This window comes from Sinocyclocheilus grahami, unplaced genomic scaffold (genome assembly GCF_001515645.1).
Source record: "Sinocyclocheilus grahami isolate Dianchi unplaced genomic scaffold, SAMN03320097.WGS_v1.1 scaffold1087.1, whole genome shotgun sequence".
Classification (NCBI taxonomy): Eukaryota; Metazoa; Chordata; class Actinopteri; order Cypriniformes; family Cyprinidae; genus Sinocyclocheilus; species Sinocyclocheilus grahami.
The window spans coordinates 308,363-325,341 of record NW_015506266.1 but is presented as its reverse complement, the minus strand read 5'-3'; the positions used below and the strand labels follow the sequence as shown (position 1 = coordinate 325,341).

General features: G+C 35.3%; 1 long non-coding RNA gene and 1 pseudogene across 1 annotated transcript; both read right to left on the bottom strand.

The window, feature by feature from the left end:
• Positions 1-553: 553 nt before the first annotated feature.
• On the bottom strand, positions 554-15,388 carry LOC107566608 (C-type mannose receptor 2-like; annotated as a pseudogene).
• LOC107566609 (uncharacterized) lies at positions 2,493-6,375 on the bottom strand. The gene is made up of 3 exons (XR_001606525.1): positions 6,178-6,375; positions 5,954-6,037; positions 2,493-2,537 (listed from the first exon to the last, which is right to left on the bottom strand). It is a non-coding gene; the product is annotated as an uncharacterized lncRNA (long non-coding RNA).
• Positions 15,389-16,979: the final 1,591 nt, after the last annotated feature.

Here is a 16,979-nt window from a genome sequence, read left to right as displayed (position 1 = left end):
TCTAAAAACATGATTAATACATAAAATGTAATATAAGAGAAAAAGAAGTATCCACACCAACAGAGATCCTTGAAACACAAATAAGGAACTTAAGTTCTTGAATTAGCTCATAATAAAATAGAAAGAAAACATTATAAATATATTTCTAATAATGAGTATATATGAGTTTAAATAAGAAATGTTGAAAGAGTTTCTAAAAGCAAATTATGTAAACAGCAATTCTGGACACTGAGGCTCTTAATATTAAGCAAACAAACCCACAGGAATCACACTGATACATCAACAGAAATTCATCCACCTGCAGAAAAAACAGACCCTCAAAAGAACAATCCATACAATTTACAGTGCAGTCAATACCAGTTATTGATTTGAACTGTTTAAACTATATTAACAAACATCTGAGCAAAATATTTCTGCCTTTAACCTCCAGGTGTGACTGCCTGCTGAGTTAGAGATTATTATTTGTAAAATGATTGCTTTACAAAGTGATTAATGAAGTTAAAGCAACACACATTTTATATCTCACATGAAAGGTCTGTGTATCCTCTCACTCTTAGTATCTGCTGCAGATGAAGTTGAGTTTGTCGTGTTCAGGACGGCTGATCCAGTGCTGATCTTCTCCAGACTGAACTGCTCCAGATCTCACTGCGTCTTCACAGTCCTCCTCTGATGTGCCGTTCCCTGGAGCCCAGTTCTGATAGCACACGGTCTCTCCATTCACCCAGAACCAGATGCCCACAGTGCAGGAGTGACGTAAACCCAACCACACCGCCGCAGTAGACGCCCGTTTAACCACGTTCCTCACCTCATGCTGAATCTCTTCTGAATGAACCGAGACCAGATCCACATGATTCTGTCTGCAGTATCTCAGAGCTTCAGACCACGTCCGACTCTCTCTGATCACAATCAGTTTATCTGGAAACCAAACAAAGCACAAGCAGAAACTAAAGAGAGACTGATCAAAAACAACATGCAGAACAAACACTGTGGATGAATTTGTCATGTCAGACATGTAGTGTGAACTTTAAGAGATCTGGAGGTGATGATGGATTGTGTGTGTTTAGTGAAGATCTACTCACCTTCATGACACACAAAAGAATATGGTTTGGTGCAAGAGATGTCATGCCATTGTCCCTGAGCATTCGGTTCAACAGCTGTACAGTCTTCACCACGTCCATAATTATTAGGTTCACCAGACTTCCAGTATCTGAATGAGGAGTTACTCTGATCTGACCACTGCCATGAGTCTCTGAACAGACCGATCCAAGCTTCAGATATGTGACTATCATTCATGATCTTCTGCACCTGTTGATTCTCATCCTGGTTCCTCACACTGACCAGATCAGTGTGATTCTGTCTGCAGTAACTCTGAGCATCTCTCCAATCCTTCATATGATTGACAAAGATGAGTTCTCTGTTCACTTTAAGCAAAACAAATGGTAAAATATTCGTGAATCAGTTTGTTCATTATTCTTACACTGCTTTATAAAAAAACAACAACAAAAAAAACCCCACTGTGCTTAGGGTTGCCACCTTCAGCGAGGTAAAATAAGGGACATCCATTCACCCATTCAAAAAAAAAAAAAAACCCAAGGACACAAATAATCAGTGAGGAACTCATAAACAATAAACCATGAGAAAACATGCTCAAGTATGTAAACTCATTAATATTGTTATTTTAAATTTGATTATTTATAATTATTAATTATTATTATTATTAGTCTTTTTTGACAGTTCTGCAGCTGTTACCTAGATGGGATGAAATTTTATTACAATACAATACAAATTTTATTTCTATAGCACATTTAAAACAACTGCCGTTGACCAAAGTGCTTTCCAGCAACATTACATACAGTCACACAAACAAGATTCAACATTAAAATATAAATCCTGGTCCCTCTAATCAATTCTAAAAGCTCTACCAAAAAGGTAAGATTTCAATCTAGACTTAAAAGCATCCACAGATGGGGAAGATTTAATGTGCATTGCCACTGCGAAAGCCCTATCACCCTTTGATTTTAAACTGCAAAAATATTTCCATTAATAAAAATACAAAACCCTTATTATTATCTTTTTTTTATTTATTTGTTATTTGCAAATAACACATTTGGTCAGCATTTAACAACAACATCGTTAGCTTAGCAACATTGTTAGCCACTGGTTAATTTTTTAATACTAACCAATTTTTCCATAAACAGTTTTTACTGTGGGAATTACAGCTTTTTAGAGCCATTCTACACAATATGCATTACAAAACAAACATTAAACACATTAAAACACCAGCCAGGATACTGCTCACCCACTTACCCTCCCAAGAAATAATACCAGCAGAATTAACAGTTTAAATACAAAGAAATTGGAACACACTTAAACTGTGTATGAAAGAGAAGATAAGATACTTTCTTTTCTACTCTCTCCATTCAAAGTTTGCAATGTTTGTAATCAATGAAAGAACCTTGGGATTAACAGACTGCTGTTTTTTAGATTGTTTCTTCTCCACCTTGGTCCCCCTGTCCGGATTTATCTTGAAAAGGCATCTGTGAAGACCGAAATACACCTCAATATAGTGCTACAAACAATTTTCATAATCAGCAAATCTGTGGATGAGCCATATCATTTTTATGTAATTTTTCTTCATTGAAACATTGTAGTCAAGTCACTGGGTTTAGCCTTTGGGTCATTTTCTTTTTTTTTTTCATAGTGTTGGGTATTTCAGCATAACCCACTGCTGGGTTAAGTGTAACTGACAATAGAAATGATACACCTCCTCACAAAGTTTCCTGCCTGATGGATCAAAGCATTGCCGGTTTGCAGTTTATACACGATCATTTTTTTCAACGGTCATATTGTCTACTGTCCTAAAAGAAAACTTCCTGATGTGAAGGTTTGTATTTACCTTAATTCACTTGTATCAAGTAATTACTATACAGTAGGGCTGGCATATTTTATTTCTTTATTAAAAGGTACCTTTGCCACACTAACATTTTCATATCTGCTGTAGGTTCGCTTGGATTGCAGACTGAGCAAGATGTGACATGGCCATATTTGAGAATCTCCCATTAAGCAAGTGTGCCAACAATGACTGACGTGTCTGCTGCCAGTATGAACATCTCCATAAATACTGTAACTAAGGTAGTGACGGCTGCACCACAAGATTGGCATAAATACATATATAAAGCATTTCTTTCTTAAAGGGGTCATATGATGCTGCTAAAAAGATCATTATTTTGTGTATTTGGTGTAATGCAATGTGTTTATGCGGTTTAAGGTTAAAAAACACATTTTCCACACACTGTACATTATTGTTTCTCCTCTATGCCCCGCCTTTCTGACATAATTACGGGTTATTATGACTTATACTGTCTTTTTACGCGTTGCGTATCGTGCTGCGTAAACATAAAACCATGTCTGCATCTGTGATCGGAGAAACGACAAACAACAAGCGCTACTCTACACTGCTCAAAACTCGTGTTTGAATCATCAGTGGTGTAGGGATTTCTAACTATGAACGGACACTGATATCAGCCATCACGAGATTTGTTAGTAGAACTGCTCAAGCCTCTGTGTCATCAAGAAACCAACCAATCCAACGAGGGATCTCCCCAAAAGGACGTCATCCAAACGTCATTCCGGCGCCAGATCAACAGCCAATCAGCAACGGAATCCCCTCCAACAAGCCCGTGTCAGCGATGGAACTGCCTCAGCGTTCAGCTGTCAACTAAGCAAAACGCAAGTATAAACAAAACTCCTATCTGCTGACATCGGTGTTGAACTGGTGAATTGAGTTAAGCAGTAAAGATAAGACAATCGCTGCTTGGTGTTTCTCCTAGGCTGAATTTAAAACCACTCTCGAAAACGAGTTAGGACTTTGAAAACTTCATCCAACTCCGTTGACTCATTTCCTTGAATCTCTGTGTGTATGTGTATGTTTTAGTTAGGTTTTTATGTAATCTAGATTAGCCAATAAAATTCATGTTTCATTTATAAAGAAGAAGTGTCTGGGGTCATATAATTTCAAGGTTAAACCTGGTGCCAAAAGATCCCTTGCTACTTAGCTCGTAGCTTACTTATAATAATTACCTCTGTTAAGAGCTTACAAATAATCATAATTGTGTTGACCGTGGCCAGGAAAACACATTTAATTTGTTAAAAGATACTAAGAATCACTGGCTCGCTGGACGACCCTGGATTTAAAGTGCAAACTAACAAATTTGAAATCAGTTTAATCAGGTAGACTTGGGACATTCAGATCCGAGTCCTCGCAAGACCTGAATGTAGTAATAATCATTAATTCCCTATAATTACAAATTAATAATGAATAAATGAAATGTCATTACAGTGGCAAATCCTTTAAATATGAAAACATACTTAAAGGTTGTGAGTCAGAATTATAGGTTCAGGAAACAGTCCTCCATAAAATGTGCTGCACACATCTGAATATTTGGGTTGAACTGTTCTGGAACAGTGTTGTAAATACAACTTAACCACTGATTTCTAGTCGTGTCCTCTTTTGGAAGACCAAACAAAGTAGTTTCGATTTCACAACGAAACACAGCGTCTTCACGACATGGCGGCGGCAACAATACTACAGCGAGAATAAAAGTTACGCCTTCTTTCTTTGCTTGAACATTTGGGCGGTGTTATGCAAATCTTCCCACATAGTGAGGTAGATATGTGGGGGCGTGTTAGAACGAGTCGTTTTAGGTAGGCGTGGCTGACTCTTAACTTTTATAAAGAATATCTCTTTGGATTTGAGACTTTAGTCTTTGCAACTTTACAGATCTTCTTTATGCACCAAGAGCCTGTAACACTCCAAAGAGAAAGGAAAACTTGAATTTGCATCATTGACCCCTTTAAATATTACTCAAAAATTTGAATATTGTAATATTTTGAATAGGAATAGACTGTTCATAATGTACCAATACCAGTTGTCTTCCCACATGTCTGCTCATATTGCTCCTGTAACTTCATAAATGTTTTGTATGTTGTAATGATCTTACCATTAAATAAAATTATTTAGAGTATTCTTCTGTTATCTTATTTAATGTCCATTAATTTAATGAGTTGATTCCTAAATGAACAATTTATCTGATCTATTCACCTATGGGTCGCATATATACATGCATACACCTTTTTTCTACAGGACATTAATTTTCTAGTTACACTTCCAAGTCATTCAGTATGGCACAAGTGTAACCCCAGTTTTCTGAAGCAATACAATCACTATAAAAATGCAGTTGTAACAATCTAACTCTCATATATACAATACAAGGCTGTAAAGTAACTTTTATGTATGGATGTACATTAATATAAGTTATAATTTGATACTATAACCATTAATAATCTATCTACTTGTCATATAAAGTGCCCACATTTGTTCAGAAGCCTTGGATTAAATAACATGAGTAATGTGGATTGCATTGATGATAGAGCGTCAACTTGTTGGTTACCATTCACCTTCATTGTATGGACATAAACAGCTGACAACTTTCAACAAATATCTGTGTTCTAAAAATGAACAAAAGTTTGGAATGACAATGATGATTACATGGCAGTTTTTTCTTTCTGCTTAACTACCCTTTAAATTAACTTTTCAAAAATGTAGGGTGGAACTAAATTACTAGCACTTCCTTGATGAAGGTCTAATTGCAGAAAATGCGTTTACCCTTCAGCTAGATATATTTAAGGGTTTACTAGAATCCCCAGCAAGCCCAAGTTCAAACTCGCGGGCAACATAGAAGTCCACTATATGGAGAAAAATCCTGGAATGTTTTCCTCAAAAAACAATTTCTTTACGACTGAAGAAAGAAAGACATGAACATCTTGGATGACAAGGGGGTGAGTAAATTATTTGTAATTTTTTGTTATGTAAGTGAACTAATCCTTTAAAGGAATCATTCGAAAATGTCATGTTTTTTTTTAAAATTCAGATAGAAGATTTAATCACACATACTTGTAGATGAACGCTCTCTGCATGGCGTTACATTCGGCTGAGCTCTGGTAGGCTGATCAGGAATCTCACTAGCATCTTTCTCAGCTGGATAGAAGAAACATAATAGGAATTAGGCTTGCTATCAATTGCTTTGCAAAGCTAAAATATTAGAATTGATCCATTATGTTGTGAGGATATAATATTTTAATGTTTACATACATTTACTTACAATTAAGTATACTTACGTAAAGCTTTAATCTGTGCAATCAATTTTCTAGCTTCAATTGGCCTCAGGACGTTAATAAGATCTGGCTCCTGGACATATTTCAAATCTTCCAGGGTTTTCACACCTAAGGTCTGGAGAGTCTCTAACACTAGGTCTTTTGAACTTGAATTTGGCAGCACAGAGCCAATGAAGTCAGCAAGATCATCGTCTACATCATCCATTACTAAGAAAAAAGGGGTCAGACATTATAATTTAGTGTTAGCCCAAACATTCTCCAAAAAGGCCAATTCAGCCCAACAACAAATGTAATATATTCTTACTTTCTTAGCTTCAGAGGCAGCCATTTCACTATTAGCTCTGAACACTTTTAGCCTGAATTATGTTTTAGGATGCATATAGTTTGTTTGTTTTTTGTTGTTGTTTTTTTATAGGGCACAATATAATTTTCCCCTACTCAGTATCTACTATGCTATGTTTGAGAGCAATGACTCTAGTTCCACAAAGAGGATAAGCAGCCAATGGATAGTAATCCAACAACAGCTCTCCATTTAGGCACTTCATGTCCCCACATGCTGTGTGAATTTCATACAGTCCCAACTCTTGTAAATACGATGAACCATGAGGAGTTAGAAGAAAGTACACATTTTTATCCATTATTAGCATAAGTTCGATTTGTGCAAACTCTGTTGGCATGCAAGGACTTGTGCAAAGAAAAAAGCTCTTTTTGTAAAGAGTGCCTTTCCACTGTATCTCAGTGGATGCTACAAGAGCACACTGATCAGGCAAGCTTGCCTCTACTGCACTGCATACTGCATCACTGTACAAGTCTGCATGGAAAGGGGTGGACTGCTTCACTTGCAAAATAGGAGCAAAGACAGAACTGGAGTATAGATATGTTTGGAGAAGTTGGTGGTTATTTGCAAGTGTCTGGCAGACATTTTTGAAGTTTTGTGTTCTTCTCACACATCTTTTAAAATAGGAATGCTTACTCTCAAATCTCATTGTCCACAATCTTATTAGAGGTCCAAACTTGAGCATCAAAGCAGGATAGTGAACAATGTAATGGTGCGTCGGCTTGAGTTTACAATCAGGAAATATCTCCTTTCTTGTCTCCAAATACTCCACAATGAGAACACGGAGCAAAGCAACTTGAGAGTGAGATATTTTAGGGGCACATATTAATTCCACAAGTTCTTTCAGCTGGATCGTTAGCTGCCATATCGGATCATCTGTGTCTGTAATCTTTTCACCTATTAGAATAGGAAGAAGCCTCAGGAGAGACCAGTTTTCTGTTGCCTTGCCACCTATTTTATCTTGTTTTTCTGCAACCTCTGAAGGAGTAGAAGTGGCATCAGATCCATGATAGCTAAACTGCTTGATTCTTCGGTTTAGCTGACTATAGGTGAAAAATTTCTTCACCTTCACGAAGTACTTGATGCAAATGGCCAAGTCACACGCCACAACTCCTTCAAACACATCACGACCAATACAAGGTGGGAGGCCAGGCTGACAGACATGAAAGTAAGTGAGGGAGTTGAAAACGGAATCAAATTTTACACCTCTGCTTTCTGTTAGGGCACCACTTCGTATCTCTTGTACTGTCTCATTGTAGTTTTGCACTGTTCTGGGTGGGGTAACTTTTTGAAAATCAAGGAGCTCACTTCTAGTTGCCAAGCAATATCTACAGAAGTAAGTGGAAGCACTGAAATTCTCTGTGAAACCTCCAATTTGGTGGGACCCTAAATTATCTCTGGCAATGCAAAAATGTGTTGCCTTAACAACATGCCCAGAGATGAAAAGCCCATTTGCCTCCAGCTCCTTTATATCTGACAGCATTGTGGAGAACACTTTGTCGTGGCAAAAATGTTTAAAGTGTTCCTCTCTACACAAGAGCACAAGCTGCAAGTTTTCAATGTTGGAACGATAAAAAAGGTTGGCCAGTGTAAAGTAAACCCCAAGTATCTTGTATTTTTTTTTCGCTGACCCAAGAGGGTTAATGATCTCAAAGGCATCTTGATATAGTATGAGCTTTATACTTATACCCGACTCCCCAAACGGAGCATTACTCTTGTATACAGAACCATCATTCACATCATTAAAAACATGTGAAGTGTCATCTACAGACTTTGTACATTCTTGCCACACAGTTGGGTCTTTTAGCAAAGCCTGCAAAGTCTCTTTTATTGGGATATACTGAGCAAAATGTTCCTTTCAGTTTTCATCAGTGCCTAAACTAATAGTTTGAGGATGCACATAAGATAAGTTTTTTCTGAAAGTACTGCATTCTCAGATACTCAGTAGAGAGTGCAGGGCTACAGGATGCATGCAAGCTACTGTCATTTAAACTTGTCAGAACATCTTTGATTTCTGACTCACTCAATTGGGTATTTGCTTGCAGGGCACCTTTAAGTAGATTTACTATGTACTGGTGACACACATCATTAAGACTGTCTATTTGTTCCACAATCATTTGAATAGTGGAGGAAGGTACAAGGTATTTGGCCTGTAACTTCATATAAAACATAGATACATTCCTCATATATAGCCCCTTCATATAAAGTGGGTCCAGGATAGCCTCAGGCTCATCAATGCTTACATCTGATGGACTTTGAGCAACATCAAGTGAATGGCTGGGCACAGAATGAACAAAATGCACAGCTGAGACCTGCACAGATGTAGCATGTTTATGATATCTAGAAAGATACACAACCTTTAAATGGGCACTTAACCTCTTCTTTCTTTGAAACATGCAATTTCAAATGATCTAAAAGATCTTTCAGATCATTGCACTGTTTCTGGCAATGTGGATTTTGACATTTCAGTGGACCCTGTACTGCTTCACATTGCAACACGGATGACCGTGTATGGTGGCGCAAAATATGACTTAACTGAAAAAATCATAAAAAATAGACCAAATCATATTTTGTAAATCCAAGTCATGTATATGTTGTGTTAAAAGTATTACTAAATGTTTTACAGCTGCCATAACAACACCTGTTTCTATCAGTTAAAAGAAAATTTTGGAGTACTATGTAATAACAATGTAACAATGCATCATGAATATCCCATTCACAGCTTAAAATGATGTATTAATGATTTTCCACTAAATTCACAGCTTTACATTTTATTTGTATGTTGCTTTGCATGTTTTCGAATCTTGGAACGCATATATTTTGTATTATTTTTATGCACTTTTGAGACCGTCCCTTAATTCGCTCGGCAAATGTCTAACGAATGTCCAATATAAAACCAACTTTACCGCAGTCATTACTTACTTTTACTTTTACTTTTAGTCATTTAGCAGACGCTTTTATCCAAAGCGACTTACACATAAGAAAAAGTAATTAAAGCTAAAAGCTTTTAAGAAAATGAAATAAATTAAATAAAAATGACAAATACATACAACAACATTTCAAAACTAAAACATTTAAATGAAAACAATAAAATAAAGCTACAAACAATTCAAAAATATTAAAAGAACAAAAGGTATGAGTATAATAATGATTCTAACATAGCACTAAGTCAAACACCAAAAAACAACTACATGTGTGTGTGTACAGCCACACACACATACATACACATGTACATATATATAAATACATTAAATATATATTATTTTATTTCCATTTTGTATGTTGAAGTACTGAAATAACTCAAAATAAATAAAAGTAAAACTTAATAAAAAGCCTATATAGACATAATAAAAAACTAATAAAATGACAACATTACTACAACTGTAACTAAAACTAAAATAGATAACTAATACAAATCAAACTACATTAGTTCATCAGTAATCCTAAAAAAATAACACTGAGCCAAACACACATGCTAAAATAACAACAACTTACTGACACATAGTAAGAACTAGATTATAAAAAACTACTACTTGCCCTTGTTTTCGGTCATCTATTAAAATGTACACTTTGTGAGTTGCATGTTTGAACGTCGATAAATAGTTTTGAGACAAACTTTTGACATTACCTCGCAAAGTGTTGCTTCCTCTTCGCAGCCGAGAAGTGAACCTGCATGCCGCCGTCTCTGTTTTCGGTCGTCTATTAAAATGTACACTTTGTGAGTTGCATGTCTGAATGTCGATAAATAGTTTTGAGACAAACTTTTGACATTACCTCGCAAAGTGTTGCTTCCTCTTCGCAGCCGAGAAGTGAACCTGCATGCCGCCGTCTCCGTTAAAATGGCACGCTTCCTCCTGAGTGCACTGCCACCTTGCAGAGTTGTTCTGATGCCTTAAAAATTATTGCTATGCAAATCGTGTTCTGAACAAAGAAGTCTGTGATATTTTGTTTGCAGTGGTTTTGTTGCTTAATTTTTTTGCAATTAAATTGCAGATGTCGTTTTTTGACTCATTTTACGTTTACTTCATTTTACTTAATTTACTAAATTGTAATGCATACTGTGCACTAAGAGACTATAAAATATGGTATTATAATTATTTATTAAGTATTCAGATTGATACAGATGTACAACTATACTAAAGCAAAAAGAATATCCTGTCTACTGATGGGTTTTGAAACTATTGCCTAATGTAGTCAAATAGGAAAGTCCAATACTCTGTGGTACTGTGTTGTCTCATTTACCTTATGGTAGTGTAAAGATCAGCTAAAGAAACCATGTGAAAAGGTATGGTAGACAACGATGGCTACTAAGAAAAAAGAAAACCTTGTTGTTAGTCAATGGAGCAGTAGTCATGTCTCATGGATTGGTTACACTTTATTTTGATGGCTCCCTGTTGACTTCACATTGCAACTATCTGTACAGATTAATAAGTGATTATAATTAACTTTCAACTTTGATAGCTCCATTTTTAACAGATCTCTGATAAGTGACAAGCTACGTGGTGTCCGAAATTGACACAGCTGTTATACATGTATTGAAAGAGGCCAGCAGATTATTAAAAAAAACTTTATTTTAACGGTTACTTTTTAAAAAATTGTCGTTTAATATCTGTTAAAAAACAGATATATAGTGTATTCCGTTTATACAGATTTTCTCTGTTAAATCATGTTACACATTTCAATAAACAGTTTATTGTTGTAATTTTAATACATGGTTTCTGTAATTTAAAAAAAACAGGGAAAACACTGTAAAATGTATTGGCAAAAACTGTAAAAAAAAAAAAAAAAACAAGCTTTGTACAACCATATCGAGCTTTGTGAGCCCGGTGAACCTGATCTAAACCAGCGGGCTGTTTCATAAAACAAGTTTACCAAATAAGCCAGGTTTATTTCAGTGAGTCTGACTTATTTTCCACTTGATTTGGTTTCATAAAGCAAAATTACCATAGTTCAAGCTCAGTCACTGTGGCAACTTATGCTGGGAAACTAACCTGGTATGCTAAACTGAACTCCTCTAATACGCATTGATAATACCTCCGACTCTCTCACATACAATTGTTTGACTTTGTTATTAGTCCAAAAATAAAAGTATACGGAAAATGCAGCTTCACCAAATAAATAAAAAAATAGGCTACAGCCAACTATATTTAAGGCATTGTGCCCAAAATGTAATGACCTTTTTTTTTTTAAAGATACATGAAAACATTTTAACATAGTTGCTTCTTGCACATTCAGTTGATCAGCATTTAATCAGCATCAGATTTCTAGCCATGCAGCCTTTCTCTCGGGTTTTATGACAGCTGTACCTTTTATGGTTATTAGTAGAACAGTAAAAAATAACAATCTAAAACTGCTCTTTAAAGCATTACAAACACTAAATTAAAAGTTAACACCGCTGAATGAAAATAAATAATAGAAATCAGATTACTTTTTAACTGATAAGATGAACTCATTAACTCATTTGAGATAGTAGGGCTGTATTAGTAGCTTACATTTGATTTACAGTTACTGCTATGATAAAAATTCACTTATATGTAGGATTAAAATTCTACATGTGTCACATTTAATGCCCAACAACAAATATTTTAGCAGAACGCATACTTCTGTTTAGCGCATGAGCGCAGCAGCGCTCGTTCACTCACTAAGCCTCGCCCACTCCTGACAGAAAAATGTATATATTTGCATGACTTTCTAACATTTACAGATGAAAAATATACCTGTGACATGTCAGTTATGCACTGAGGAAAACACAACATCTCAAATGCATTAAACAGCACAAATATTTGCTTTAACATGCGCATTCAGTTGATCAGCAGTTTCTAGCCATGCAGCCTTTCTCTCGGGTTTTATGACAGCTGTACCTTTTATGGTTATTAGTAGAACAGTAAAAAATAACAATCTAAAACTGCTCTTTAAAGCATTACAAACACTAAATTAAAAGTTAACACCGCTGAATGAAAATAAATAATAGAAATCAGATTACTTTTTAACTGATAAGATGAACTCATTAACTCATTTGAGATAGTAGGGCTGTATTAGTAGCTTACATTTGATTTACAGTTACTGCTATGATAAAAATTCACTTATATGTAGGATTAAAATTCTACATGTGTCACATTTAATGCCCAACAACAAATATTTTAGCAGAACGCATACTTCTAGCAGCTTACATTTGATTTACAGTTACTGCTATGATAAAAATTCACTTATATGTAGGATTAAAATTCTACATGTGTCACATTTAATGCCCAACAACAAATATTTTAGCAGAACGCATACTTCGGTTTAGCGCATGAGCGCAGCAGCGCTCGTTCACTCACTAAGCCTCGCCCACTCCTGACAGAAAAATGTATATATTTGCATGACTTTCTAACATTTACAGATGAAAAATATACCTGTGACATGTCAGTTATGCACTGAGGAAAACACAACATCTCAAATGCATTAAACAGCACAAATATTTGCTGTTTGCCATGGTGGATCGATTTGATCCATGATCAACATTAAGGGCTGCTTAAGAATAAGCGTGCACATCAAATTATCCTGACTCATTGAACCTGGATCGAATTAGTGAGATTAAGTTTACCAAATAAGCCAGGTTTATTTCAGTGAGTCTGACTTATTTTCCACTTGATTTGGTTTCATAAAGCAAAATTACCATAGTTCAAGCTCAGTCACTGTGGCAACTTATGCTGGGAAACTAACCTGGTATGCTAAACTGAACTCCTCTAATACGCATTGATAATACCTCCGACTCTCTCACATACAATTGTTTGACTTTGTTATTAGTCCAAAAATAAAAGTATACGGAAAATGCAGCTTCACCAAATAAATAAAAAAATAGGCTACAGCCAACTATATTTAAGGCATTGTGCCCAAAATGTAATGACCTTTTTTTTTTTAAAGATACATGAAAACATTTTAACATAGTTGCTTCTTGCACATTCAGTTGATCAGCATTTAATCAGCATCAGATTTCTAGCCATGCAGCCTTTCTCTCTGGTTTTATTACAGCTGTACCTTTTAAAGTTTGCAGAACAGATAGCAGAACATTAGAACATTACAATCTAAAATCGCTCTTTAAAGCATTAAAATAACTAAATTAAAAGTTAAAATCACTGAATTAAAAATGAAAATAAATAATAAAGAAAATGACTACATTTTAACTGCTATAAGAAACACATATTAACCAATTTGAGCTTATTAATTAGTAATTAGTACTGTAGCTTATAGCTTACATTTGATTTACCTATTACAATAGTCCACAGTTACAGTTACTGCTATCATAAAAATACACTTTATATGTAGGTTTAAAATTTTAGAAGACATTTAATGTCCAAAAACAATTTTTTTTTTAGCAAAATGTATATTTTAATTATTGTGCATCTATTCGATCCGTTTAGTGCACATGCGCGCAACAGCGCTTGTTGCTCTCGCGTGCCTCGCCCACTCCTGACAGCAGAATGGATATGTTTGTATGACTTTCTAACATTTACTGATGAAAAATATCCCTGTGACATGTCAGTTATGCACTGAGGAAAACACAACATCTCAAATGCATTAAACAGCACAAATATTTGCTGTTTGCCATGGTGGATCGATTTGATCCATGATCAACATTAAGGGCTGCTTAAGAATAAGCGTGCACATCAAATTATCCTGACTCATTGAACCTGGATCGAATTAGTGAGATTGCATGAACTTAAATTGTCGTTTCTGAAACCGCTTTAGTCCCGATTGATTTGTTAGGTTATTTCAAGTCAGGATTTGGACTTTAATCCCCGCTTTTCTTAGCGTCTTTTATGAAACAGCCCCCAGGTTGACTTTATCGGGTTTTGTCAACTCAAAACTCACTCTGCAACTCTGAGTTTGTTCATCTCGCTTCGTGCTACAGGCCACTGGACTTTTTGTTGTGTTTTCTTTCTTCATGTGCTCGTGACCTAGTTTTCCCTCATGTCTGATTGCGTCATTCTGTTCACCTGTGTTCTATTAATTATCCTCATTTGCCCGTTTACTTAAGTTCTAGTCTGTTCAGTTTGGATTGATTGGATTAATTAAAGGCTATTTGACTTGATCTTCTTCTTCTTCCTCGTGCGATTATTATTCACTGTAGCGTGACAGATGCTCGATTGTTTTATATTTTAATTGAGTATTTTCTCCTTCATGGACTAGATTGAAGTTATTCTACAACTGCAATGAATTAAGTGTTTTTTTGTTTTTATTTCTGGAAAATGATGTCTATACAGAAAGTGTCTCAACATTAAAAGTGTGGCAAATATCCACAGTCTCTTCTATATTCGCGATCAAATTAAAAAGTGATAGTGTTTAGTGTTGCATTAAAATGTGGTGCATCTGTAAACAGTTGTTGTGATTTTAAATAGCGGCACTCACTGTTGTTGCAGATAAAATATTGGGCATCACTACATGGCATATCATTCCATTCTACATTTGTCATCATACCACAATAATCTCTGCCTTCTGGTTGTCCAGTAGCCCAGTTCAGCTAGAGTGCAGGTTCACCTGAAGGCCACTCCCATTCATCACGACCCGTCTTCTGCAGCCCAATCCAGACAAACTGAGCACCTTCATCATTCACACTCTTCTTCAGCTCGTTCATGTCGTTCATGTTGTCAATGGTGGCCAGATCTGTGTAATTCTCTCTGCAGTATCTCTGAGCTTCAGTCCAGGTCTTCCTCTCATTTATAAAGTGATACTGACGCTGAACACATTCAGATACGGAGCAGAGAGCTGTGAAAGAGAGGCTTTGCTTCAATGATCTTCATAACAGGATCAAACCTAATGAAACTAGAAACCATAAATAAAACCACAAACACACTCACCAATGAGAAGAAGAATGAAATATAGATTTTGGTCCATTTCTGAGAAAGAAGCACATTGGAAAATTCAAATATCAGACATTTCTGGATTTGGTTTGGAGTCAAATATGACAGTTTCAGTTGGTATCTTAACAGTTGAATGAATGCAACAAACATTATCATTTAGTCAATATGAATATGCCAAAAGTCTAATTCTAGTGAAAAAATGAACACGTGAGTTGTTCTTACTTTAGAGGTTGTGTGTTTGTCTGTAGCTTCATGTGATTATTATATCTGCTCTCATCCATCATTCAGCACGTCACATCATTTGTGTTTTGTTCTAATACTAATTTTCATATTTTACTTCCTCCATATTTGTTTATTTGTCATCTCTTTCCCTTTATTTGCATATTGACATCTGCCAGTCAGTATCAGTCAACAGGAGTATGTACCTTAATCCAAATATATATATATATATAGAGAGAGAGAGAGAGAGAGAGAGAGAGAGAGAGAGAGAGAAGTTATTAAAAAAAGTATTGTGTGTGTGTATTGAGAGGAGGGTTCGAAGAATTAAAAAAAAAAGATAAAAAGAAATATTCTTTCTTCTTTTAATTTAAAACATCGTTACTTTTTTTTTATAATTCTTCTTTGTGAAAATTATTTTGTTTTTGTTTCATACTCCTGCTTATTTTCTGTTTCTTTATAAAACATGAACATATTTGCATGTAAACACATTCTCATTCACTTGCTTATGTCCACACCACATTTAGACATTCCAGCTGAACTATATTTACATCTCTAATGTAAAACAGAAGGATAAACAGTGAGTGTTATTGTATTTCATTACATATCATTGTCTTATTTATCTGTTTTATTGCAACAACAGGAAAGTCACTCTGTAACTGTGTCAAAATTCAAAGGCTGCATCCTTCAAAGTACATGAACCCAGCAAGCAATTTTGCATTTAGAAGACGTCTAATAGCCGTCCAAACTCAGCCCGGATGTCTAGGCTAAAACAAGGCTGTCAGTTAAAATGTAATACATGTCTAGCCATAGCCCAAGAAGAGACTCCAAACAAATTAAATATAAAGATTTTATTAGGAAAAATAACATTTTTAACAAATTAGACAACTTATGATAATACAAAATGATAAAAATATAAAATAATTAATGACAAAATAAAAGATTATAAATAAAATGCACTTAAACATAAAGATTATAATAAAAAAATATGGAATTTTTTCACAACTGCATTCCTTAAGTCCAACTCTGTTGCTGCCGGAAGTTGGTCATCACCGCATCTGCCAAATAATTTTAAAAAATGCACGAGAAAAGCTTTTTTGATCATTTTTTACTTTAATTACACTAATTGTGACAGGGAGTCTCTTTTGCTTGGATGCATACTAAAAACAAAAACGAGATATATATCATGTATCACCATTCAGCCTAAAAAAAAAGACAGAAGCTCTCTGGTAAATGTTGTGTGTTTTATACACATACCTCTAATGACCGAGAACAGTGCATTCTTTTCAAATGCCTCTTTCTGCAGCGGACCACCCCCCTTCATGTTGAATTTGGACATTATGGAATCTTGTAAAACCCTAAAATATAATACAAATTGAGGTGGTTAACAATTGTGGACAAAGATTGAC